The 11808-nt window shown below is 33.5% G+C and overlaps 1 pseudogene across 1 annotated transcript; it reads left to right on the forward strand.

Annotated features, from left to right (window-relative positions):
• The first annotated feature begins 289 nt into the window (after positions 1-289).
• On the forward strand, positions 290-1398 carry LOC308649821 (protein FAM98A-like; annotated as a pseudogene). The gene has a single exon. The product of its transcript is annotated as a protein FAM98A-like (transcript).
• Positions 1399-11808: the final 10410 nt, after the last annotated feature.

Here is an 11808-nt window from a genome sequence, read left to right on the forward strand (position 1 = left end):
GTGCTTGGCTGGTATCTGAATTAGGAGTGCTCTGTAAACTAGAGGAAAATGTTAAAGCAACTAACAGTCCAAGTGAGGCTGAAGAATTCCAGCTTAAGGTGAGTGGGCTACTAGGGGAGATGAACTGCCCATATCTTTCACTGACCTCTGGGGATGTGACCAAGTGCCTTCTCATATAGAAGAACTGCCTCCTTTTGCTCACATACCTCATCTCACAACTAGAAGCTGTCAGAATGCTCTATGTGAATTCTCCTCCAAAAAAAAAAAAAAAAAGAAAAAGAAAAAAAAAAACTCAAGAAGTAGGCGGTAGTGAGGTCTTTCAAGAGTTGAAAGGCATATGTATTGCTCTAGGAATGTCCAAACCTCCAGCCAATATAACTATGTTCCAATTCTTCAGCGGGATTGAAAAAAAAAATTAAAGGAAACATTAGCAAAAGTTCCACCTAATCATGTGGGAAAGCCTTTACTGAAGAATCCAATGGGACCAGCCCACTGGGAAAAGATAGAAGCAATTAACCAAGCCATAGCTAATGAATATGAAGTTTGGAGAAAGCTGCTAATAAAACGTTTGGATGTCACTGTTCAGTCCTTTGGCTGGTCTGACAGAGCTAAGAATCAGACCGGAAAAATTAGCCAAAGCGTTCAGTCTTATCTCCAAAAAACACTATTTCTGTTGCTCATCTTTTGGCTGCAAGGCAAGACTTGTCAAAGATTTTAAGGACAAGCAGTGGTTCCATAAGAGAAAAGACTGCCTGTGCCATCAATAAGGTGTTGATGGGCAGGGTACCTGACTGCGGTGGTAGACCTAATGAAATTGAACCTCCACCCCGAGAGATGCCACCGTGGCATGAAAGGCAAGATGGCCCCCAGCAGCAAGCAGGAGGTTAAGGAGGAGGGAGAGGTGGTTATGAACATTCCTCATATGGTGGATGTGGAGGACATGAACAAGGAGGAGGGAGAGGTGGACGTGGTGGTTATGACCATGGTGGCCGAGGGGAAGGAAGAGGAAATAAGCATCACGGAGGCTGGACAGGTGGTGGGAGTGGAGGAGGGGGTGGCTACCAAGATGGTGGTTATCAAGATTCAGGTTTCCAGCCAGTTGGCTATCATGGTGGACACAGTAGTAGCTATCAAGGCGGTGGTTTTAGTGGTTTCCAAACATCTTCATACACAGGAAGTAGATACCAAGATGGTGGGCACCACAGTGATGGAGGCAGTGGTCGTGGTGGGAGAGGTGGTAGTGGAGGCTGGGGTGGTTGTAGAGGCCAGGGAGGTGGGTGGGGAGGTAGGGGGAACCAGACTTACCACCAAAGGGGTCAATTTGAACAACACTTCCAGCATGGAGGCTATCAGTATAATCATTCTGGATTTGGACAGGGAAGACATTATACTAGTTGAGGCTACAGAACCTTATATTTTGCTAGAGCTCAAATAATAGAAACTCAAAAGTTTCAGAATCCTGAGTCCAGCATCTATTTTGAATTAACGTGAGACCACAGGTGGCGGCAGGCAGATTCCTGCTTGGCATAAACATTGTAGGTCTTCCTTTGATTCTGCTTTGTTATTATTTTTAATGGATTTACATAATGCTGTTTATTTGAGAAACACATACAACATCTCTCCTTTCTATGAAAAAAGTTTTTAAAAGGTAATTAAAGTTGCCTTTAATTGACCAGTAGACTAATTCCACAGTCAGAACATGCATACTTTTTTTTGAAGAAATTACTTGAATAAAGTAGTTTTCAATATGCAGTTTTGAAAATGAAGATTCACCTAGACTTTTTTATATTTACTACTAGGAAATCATCCTCATACTAACAATCCATTTATATGTGTTTTGTGTAAAATATTGTAATGCCTATTTTCCAAGCACAATTCTGCCCCGATAGGCATTTTATTCAGAGAGGTTGTGCTACATTTGCTTCATGATAGACCCATTAGGTCAGTTCCTATTAAATGAGCTCTTCTGCAGATAACATATTCAGTAGCCTTATTCAGTTGATGGAATACTGTACCATATCTCAACTCTGAAAACCTTGAATATGGCTAAATTCCATAAAGAGTATAAAAGCAAACTAAGTTGTGAACCTATAGTACATTTGGGAATTTAGTTAAGTATAGCAACTCAAACTGACCTGCATCCATCCAAAACAAGTTCCTTGTTCAACCTTGTTTTTACATGAAGTCTGCTAGAAGAAATAGCAAACTGAAGTTTGTTTTATGCACAAGTTAATACCACTGGCTCAGCAAATACAAGTTAGCTTGCTTCGGGCAGGAGACTTTTTTTGTAATGGAAGAAATTCACTACAAAGTAAGGTAGATTTTGCTTAGTGCAGGAGGCCCTTTATTATTGCTTATTTATTATTTATTATTTATTATTATTGCTGGCTGAGTTGATGTTTTACATTCGCCTTTACTGAAATCTACATACCATGATGCTTCTTGCTGGGTTTCTGTATACATAAACATTGTCAAGCTGTGAAAGAAAATGTCTGGAGGTGTGCTTTGTGTGAAAGGTGAGCAATAAATATCTGTATGTTCAAAAAAAGTAACAATAAGTAACAAAGGATATAAAGGATATTGGTGAGGATGTGGGGAAAAGGTACACCCATACATTGTTGATGGGACTACACCCACTCTGGAAAGCAATATGGAAATTTCTAAAAAATCTAGGAATGGAACCACAATTTGACCCAGTTACCCCACTCATAGGTATATACACAAAGGATTTAAAATTGGCATTCTACAGGGATGCAGCATCATCAGTGCTTATTGCAGCACAATTCATAGTAGCTAAGCTATGGAACCAACTTGGATGCTTATCAACACATGAATGGATAAAGAAATTGTGGTATATATATCCAATGGAATGTTACTCAGCCATCAAGAATAATGACTTTATGGCATTCGCTGTTAATGATGGATCTGGATACTATCATGCTAAGTGAAACAAGCCAATCCCCAAAAAACAAAGTCAAATGTTAACTCTGATATATGGATGCTAACCCACAACAAGGGGCTAGGGTGAGAACAGAAGTTCAGTGGATTAAATAAAGAGGAAGGAAGGTAAGGGATGAGGGATGGGAATAGAAAAGATGGTGGAATGAATCTGGCATAACTTTCTTATGTACTTATATGAATACACCACCGTGAGTCTCAACATTGTGTACATTCACAAGGTTGAGGTCCTAATTAGAATAAAATATATTTCATGCTTGTGTAAATATATCAAAATAGATTTTACTGCCATGTATAACTAAAAAAAAAAGTGTCATTTTTTTTTAACAAATCAGACTCTGCATGTAAGACTCTTGGTACACCATATTAACACACTTAAAAACCCGATTATGTTAAATTATAAACATTGTTTGAGATTACAAGCCCAGATAGCCATTGTTATTTCCTTTATGGTGCAAAAGTCCTATCTAACCATTACTCACACATTATGACTGCCCAACAATTACTAGTACTTTGAGAAGAATGTTCATTCATTGCAAATATTTATGTGAGAGTTTATTTCATAACATACTTCCTGTTAATGTTCTAAAAGGATAGTATTTTAATTGAGGCTAATTTAGACTCTTGTACATATCCATAAAAGATTTAAAGATACTATTAGTAGAAACATAAGAAAAAAGAATAGAAAATAAAAATATAAGCTCTTTTATAAATATATAGCAATAATTTTATATTCTTTTTAATCTCAATTATGTAATTTAATAAATTCTATATTTGCTAATTGTGCATTTTCAAATCAAAGCAAGTCATTCACATTTAAAACTTATTCCATTTTTTGCCCATAATAGATAAATATCCAAAATTGTATATTGAAGATTATATAATGCAGTCTCTTATTTTTTGTCTTTTCTGAAAGATGTGTTAATAATATAGGAGCTTTTTCACTTTATTTTAAAATTTAAAATATATCAATAATTATAACATTTGAAATTTACACTTAGCTTATGAATTTCTTCTTTTCTCTATCACCTTATTATGAATTTGAAAAAATTTCCATACTTTATTATTCATGATTTAAGACATATTGCTACCTTTGGCAACCATTTTTCTCCTTCTGTTAATTTAATTACAATCTTATGCTTCTTTATAAATTTTCCAAAATACAGGATCTTATCTGAATATTTAAAACTTCAATCTCACAAAGTTCTTTCCATTTTCTCACAGAAAGTAGACATCATAAACTTTATTGATTGATTTAGGATGGCACATATTCCTAAAAATGCTCAGTGTCATGGTTTATGAAGCCCATGGGCAGAGAAATCAGCTTTAGACCCTAAGCTTTGTTTACTTTTGGCTAGAGAGACAGAGGGCTCTTTAAAGATGAACCAAGGAAACTACCATCATTTCAAGGCAGGAAGCTACAGACTTCCATTCCCGTCCAAAATATAATAAAAAAGAACAACAGTCCATATATACTGCTTTGTAGTTTTTAATATTATTTTTATTCGCTATTATTTTTAGACTTTATGAGCACTCTGCATGCCTAGAATCAAAAAGTAGAACCAACTCACTTATAATTATGTGAGATATTGTAAAAACTTTGAGTAGATCAAGTCCTAATGTCAAACAGAATAAAAATTTTCAATAACACATAAAACTGAAACATAGTTCCTATAAAAATTAACCTTACAATTTTACTTACATTAAGAAAGAAAATTTTAAAAAACAAAGGTTCAAATGGCATATGGCTGATTTAAGTAATTTTTAAACTTATCATAGTAAATCATATTTATGATGTCAGATGTGAGCTAAACACTGCCTGGAAAATAAAATACAGTAACTGGAATATGTGTTTTTAAAATTAAAATATGATGAAAATATAATAAAATGTAATCTGTAAAAGTTTTATTTAAATGATTTTGGAAATTTTTCTTAAAAGTTTTTTTCATTGATCCCTGGCATCAACTGTTGGTTAACTTTGCCTCAAAGTAGTTGAATCTGGGAGTTCTTGTTCTGAGAATGGATCTTGACCAGAATATTTCATTAGCCACAGGAAAACTAAGCTAGAGATAAAGAACAAAAAAGAATAAGAATGCTTCTAAATGCTAGGAAATTTTTTTTAAATGTCTAAATAACTGAGGAAGAGAAAAAAAATCACAATAAAAATGAGAAATTATTTTGAATAAAATGCTTATAAAATTATGACATCAAATTTGTAGAATGAAGCTTAAGCCCTGCTTAAAGAAAAGCTTTAGAGTTGAATGTATAAATATCAATAATCTAAGTCTCAATATCAAGAAATTATAAAAATAGGATAAATCTAAGAGTACTATACCTAGGGAAATAAAAATAAGAGCAGAAATTAATAAAAGAATAAAACATAGTTGTTTTGGGGGGAAGCAAGTATTTCTTTGAAACAACTTTTAAAGTTGATACACCCTTGATGAGATTAATAAAGAAAAAAGGGATAAAAACACAAATTTCCCATGTCAGGAATACCAAAGGTAATATTGTCACAGATCCTGATATCATTATATAGTCAGTAAGAGCATTTTTTTTTAAAGAGAGAGTGAGAGAGGAGAGAGAGAGAGAGAGAGAGAGACAGAGAGAGAGAGAGAGAGAATTTTTAATATTTATTTTTTAGTTCTCGGCAGACACAACATCTTTGTTGGTATGTGGTGCTGAGGATCGAACCCGGGCCGCACACATGCCAGGCCAGCGTGCTACCGCTTGAGGCACATCCCCAGCCCAGTAAGAGCATATTATAAACAAATTTAGCCCACTATAATGGAAAAACAGGTAAGATGGACAAACTCCCAGAATAACAGAAATAAACAATAGTTGTACAAGAAGGAATAAAATATCTGCATTGTGCTATATCAATTTTTAAAAATCTATAATTAATTACTTTCTAATAAAACAATGCCCAGATCCATACACTGTTTATTTCTACTGAACATTTAAGGAAGGAAGACATAAAACGCATTTCACACAAAATTTTTAAGGCACCTGAAAAAGGAAATACTATTTTGGGAGACCAGAAAATCTTGATGCTAAAATCTGATAAAGATATTAAAAGAATAGAAAATTTCAGTTCTATTACTTTCATAAACATCCTATGAAATCATAAACAAAATATAGGCAAAGTAAAGTAATATGTAGAGATAACAAATCATCATCACCAAAATGAATTCATTTCAAGGATGCACATTTGATCTGGAATTTGAAAATCAATCAGTTTAATTCACCACAGTAAAAGGACAGTATAGAATACCATATGATAATCATTGGATCTAATAATTTTTAAAAATCTCATCTTAAATAAGGAGCAGAGAGTAGCACCTTTAATCTATTGAAGGATATTTAAAGGAAAGAAATATGAACATTATACTTATTGTTGAAATATAGAATGAATTTCTCTTGAGAGTAGAATGAGATAAAGATGACTGCTAGTCCCACTCTATATGGAACAAGCCAGTGCAATGTATCAAACAAAGAAATGAAAGGTACCTATGGGTTGCAAGGGAAGAGTGGAAACTATTTTTATTGGCAGACAACACAACTGCATACAGAAAAGTTCCAAAAGAATACACTGATAAAATAATTCAAAAGTTAATTTACAAAGTTAATTGAATAAAGGTCAGTATACACAGATTAATTACAACCTCATATACTTGCAACAGGTAATTCTAATTTAAAAAAACACATCATTTTCTAAAGCCAATCAAAAAACATCAAACAGCTAGGAATAAATATAATGAAAGATGTATCAGAGATCTACTGGTTAAATGATAAACCATTATTCAAAACAAGAAGACTTTAAATAAATGGGGTGGATGTTGTGTTGAGAATTGAAAATTATAAGGAAAATTCATCTAGGGTTTCCTTCTCTAGAAATTAGCAAAGCAATTCTAAATTGTATATAAAATTTGTATGAAGGATCAGGAATATCAAATATTCTAGAATTTAAATTAAATTGTAGATCAACTTAGGGATGGATCAGGAAAGCAGAAGGTCTCAAGACACTGATAGTGATTCCACCAAGACAAAGCCCAGGACTCTCTTCTACAGGAAGTCACCGTCAACAGCTGGGTCTCATAGCTTGGCTTCCGTCGGGCTTTCAAAAGCAATCTTTACTTAGACACATGCCAAGAGTTCTGAGTAGTCACAGACAGATCACAACAGCATTTATTGTAAACATTTGTCCAAAACAAACACAAAAGACCACAGTCCAGGCAAGAAGATGGAAGATCTATAAAATGACACACTTTTAAAATGGTAATACATCAAAACCATGAAACCAGATGCTATGAAAAGAGAACATGCAGAAAAAAATTAGGTGCTGTTGGATATTAAAAGTATAATAGGTGAAATAAAATATCCCATTAGAAGATATAGATGAGAAAATCTTCCAGAAGGTAGAGCAGAAAACCAACAGACAAGAGTAAAAAATATAAGATGAGAAATTATATGACTAGTCCACTAGGGGTACATCCAAATAAAAGAAGTTTCAGAAAGGAGAACAAAAGAAACAGAGGGGAAAAGATTACCAAAGATGTATTTTAAATAAATTTCTCAGAACTAAATGTCATATGTTTCAAGACTGAAAATAGCCACAAAGTACCTTGCTCCAGTGAACTACAAAAAATCAATTGACATGGACTCATACCCCCCTATATTTATTTTATCTTCAATAAAATAAATTCCAGTAATTTCATTATCATTTTAATGCAAAAATATCAACAAAGAAATTTCCATGAATGTGTTAAAACACTTTGTTCATTACCATAAGATAACAACATGTTCTCTAGTGTGTTGAGCCCTGTGTTGAACTAGCACTAAATCAATTGGATGTTTACTTAGAATTATGTTTGGCAAGGTAACTCACAATAGAATAACATAATACAATATAACCAATAAACCAAGAAAAATATATTTCTCTAAATGAAGCAAAATTGTACAAAATAATATTTACCCTTATTACATAAATGAGCTCTGGTTTACCTTATCCTTCTCTGTTTGAAGAAATGCTTACTGCTATTGAGACCCTCCAGATTGATTTCATAATGTTCTTGGATTGTGAATTTAAGAAATGATACTTTTTTAAAATAATGATTTTCACTTCAAAGTTCCTTTTCATTTTTTTTAATTCTACTGAAATTATGGTAACGTCATAGTTGATTGCAGCTTAAAGATTTTTCAAGTGTTGAAAGGTTTGAGAAAAAATACTCTCAGATATAAGTAGCATAAATTGTTTCTTCATTTATATGGTACGAGTAGCTGCGGTTGTGTGCAATAATTCCAATTTACTGCTTTCTGCCCTTTGTGATGGTCTTTAAGAACATATCAGTCTTTAAGCAACTTGGTGGATCTGATTGCTGAGCAATCATTAGGCTTATCACCTGCTTTCACTGATGTAGTTGAATCAATATTATTCACAGCGTAAATATTACTAAGGAGTGAATACTATAAACTTTTCTTTATGGAACCCAATGACCTTTCTGAAGCATATTTTCCAATTATCAACATCTTAAACTTTACAATTTCATACACCATTCACTTAAAAGGATGAGGAGATCAGGGGAAAAGTTGCAGATGTCAATATGTATTTAAACTTCTCTTAAAGCACAAAACAGCATTTTCTTCTTTCTCTTTCTCAATTAATAGAAATGCTACTGCTCAGGTATGTCTTGTTTTTGCTTTTGAATAAATTCATACCCATAACTCTCCTTGACTTTATTTTAAAAAATTAATTGACTCACATCCCTAGGGATAATATTTTAGGACATTACAGAGGAAACATGGTGAATTAAATTTATTCCTATAAAATTCTAGAATTAATTTAGGAAACACTTATTGTATTCTTTTTTAGATGGTGAGGAAGGAAAAAAAAAAAGAACTTAAAGAACAATGAGCAGTGAATGAATGACCAGAATATAAAAGGGCAAGAGTAGAAGTGGTAATGAGCAGACACATACACAGGTAAAAGTTTAATTAATTAACACCTCAGAATCTTCAGAGTCTTGGGAGGGAGGAATAGGGGGGGAATGAGGGTAAGAAAGATGGTGGAATGAGATGTACATCATTACCGTAAGCACATGTATGAAAACACCAATGGTGTGACTCTACTCTGTGTTCAACCAGAGACATGAAAAATTGTGCTCTATTTGTGTAATATGAACTGAATTTCATCCTGCTGTCATATATAACTAATTAGAATTTAAAAAAATAAAAATAAAAATAAAGAATCTTCAGAATCTTCTATCTGGTTATCTCTCACCAAAAATGTTTCTTATTCTTTTAGTTTAAACATAAAATATATTTCATATTTTACATTTTTTAAAGAAAAAAAGAGAGTAATTTTGGTTACTTTCAGATTATGTCCCTAAATTTGCCATTTTGTGGGTAGATTGTACCAAAAAGGCAAAAAAACTTGACTTACGGTCTATATACACTTGCACATCAAATGCAGTGCTCACTAGCCACATGTTATTTAAAGTTAAACTTAGCTTCAACTGAAAATGTTCAAGTTTCTCTGTTGCACTAGCCATATTTCATGTGTTCCAAGTCCATTTGTGGCCAGTGGCTATTGTGCTGGACAGTGCAGATATGAATTATTTCCATGAATACAGAAAGTCCCATTGTTGAGTACATCTCCACACTGATCTTGCAATTTTAGCAGGAAGGAAAAGGAATTCACATCACCACCTCCTCTAACTGGCAGTCACAAATTAAAGGCTCAAGATCTTTCTGGGGGAAACACACACACACACACACACACACACACACACACACACAAAGAAAGAAACAAACAAACAAAGAAACAAAGAAAATAATTCCATAATTGCTGCAAATGAAACCAAATTCCTAAAAAATAAAACCAGAACACAAAAGCCAAATTAAGTTTCTGAAATGAACTACAAACTGTTTCAATGATTTTTTTTTTTTTCACTTGAACTTATTGAATTGACTCATTGAATCGGTTTATGGAAGTGTAAGTCTGGACAAATCTGCATGACATTTGTATCAGCAGTGACAGGAAGTGATGTGGGAGATGAGAGAGGAAAGCAAAATTTACCTACTTTAACAGGAAAATCGTAAATGTGGAATTGTCTTTTGAAGTTCCCCCTAAAATACTGTTAAAAGGATTGTTTTCAGACTTCAAAGGAATTTGAACCTCATATATCTCTGTGTCTTTATAAGCAAAGGTATCGCCCTATCCTAAAAAGGCTTTAGGATCTTTACTAGTCTAATTCTATTCAGTGCAAATTATTAAATACCTGCTGTGAACAGTATTTTCTGCAGAGAATGCAAAATTTAAGTAGAACAAAATTCCTTTTCTGAGGAAGTGAGAGTACAAATAATGTAAAGGCAAGTGTACTAGTAGAAACAAATATAGAGAGGCTACATTAATATGCAGAGCAAAAAAGAGAAAATAATTTTCAAATTCAGGACAGGAGAGGTGTTTTAGGAAGAGCTTCCTAAAGCCCTTGAAGATGGGGGATTTCTGTGGAAAATCCCAGGCAACAAGGGCAGCAGGAGCCACCAGGGCAAGACAAGGTCTGCACAAAAAGTGTCTTTGGCCAGAGTATCTCTGAGTCCTGGTCACACACAGCATTTATGAAAGGTATCCTGAGACAGGGAATTTGGGGTTGTATTGCAGAGAGCCTTGAAGAACAGGGTAAAGATATATCATGCTTGTGTTACTATTGTTGGTTATCAGGATACAGGACTGAGAGAGGGGTGGGAAAAAGTAAAAAAGAAGAACTGGAAAATTCCATAAGCTTTCAGTGTCTTTCAAGTTTTGCAAATCTCTGCAAGAGACAAACATTAAAATAGCAACTTAGATTTGTTTAGCATGTTTTCATATTAATGGTGTCATTGACTAAATCCTTATAAAAACTACCTTTGGTACACTTTATTATCTTTATTTTATAAATGATGTTAATTATGGTTTGAGTTATCACAATATAACTAGCAATTTGAGCTATATTAAAGAAAAAAAAAAAGATTTCCGTTTGCTAAATGGTCTTAATCTTCCCACTGAAGCAGTAAATCTTACACTGTTTTGGTTGCAGAATCCTCTAAACACATAAAACTGTTAAGGACCCCAAGAGCTTTTGTTTAAGTGAACTATCTCTCTTCAGATTTATCATGAAACTGACCATGTAAAAAAATAGCATCTATTACTTAATTTTCAGAAATTTACATGCTAATCTACATAACACATTTTTTACAAAAAATAACTTTTACAAAAAAAATTCCTAGAATGGCATTATTTTACAAATCTTTCAAATGTCCGACTTCATAGAAGTCAGCTGGGTTCTCAGAGAAGCTTCTGCTCAGTCTGTTGAAACAGATTATTTGGGGTAAAGTATGTGAAGAAACTCCAGCCTCACACTGACAGGTAGATAGCTACAGAAGGAATAGTCCAATAGCCTTTTCAAAAAACTGCAAATATCTTTGATATGATGTCAAAAGTTCCAATGGAATTTGAAACCCTCTCAATGGATTTTCTTGCATGCTGTTCATTTCAAATCTATTCTTCTAGACTGTACATTGATTGACTTATACTCATAAATGGTTCTATACCAAGCACTGATCATATGGGAAATATCGGTTCACTAGATTATAGTTTCTCATTGTGGACACAACTCATCACACAAGATTAAAAATGTCACATGTTTTAACATAAGTGAAGTCTTTTAAGTACTTTCAAGCTACAAGGATAGTTATAAGTTTCCAAAATTCAAATTTTCACTTGAAAGCTCAAATTATATCATTGGAAACAAATTCTGTAACTTATTTTCCTTGCAATGACATAGTCACTGTATTCATTTTCAAGAAAAT

Source organism: Spermophilus citellus, assembly GCF_964194105.1.
Source record: "Spermophilus citellus genome assembly, chromosome: 5".
NCBI classification, from domain to species: Eukaryota; Metazoa; Chordata; class Mammalia; order Rodentia; family Sciuridae; genus Spermophilus; species Spermophilus citellus.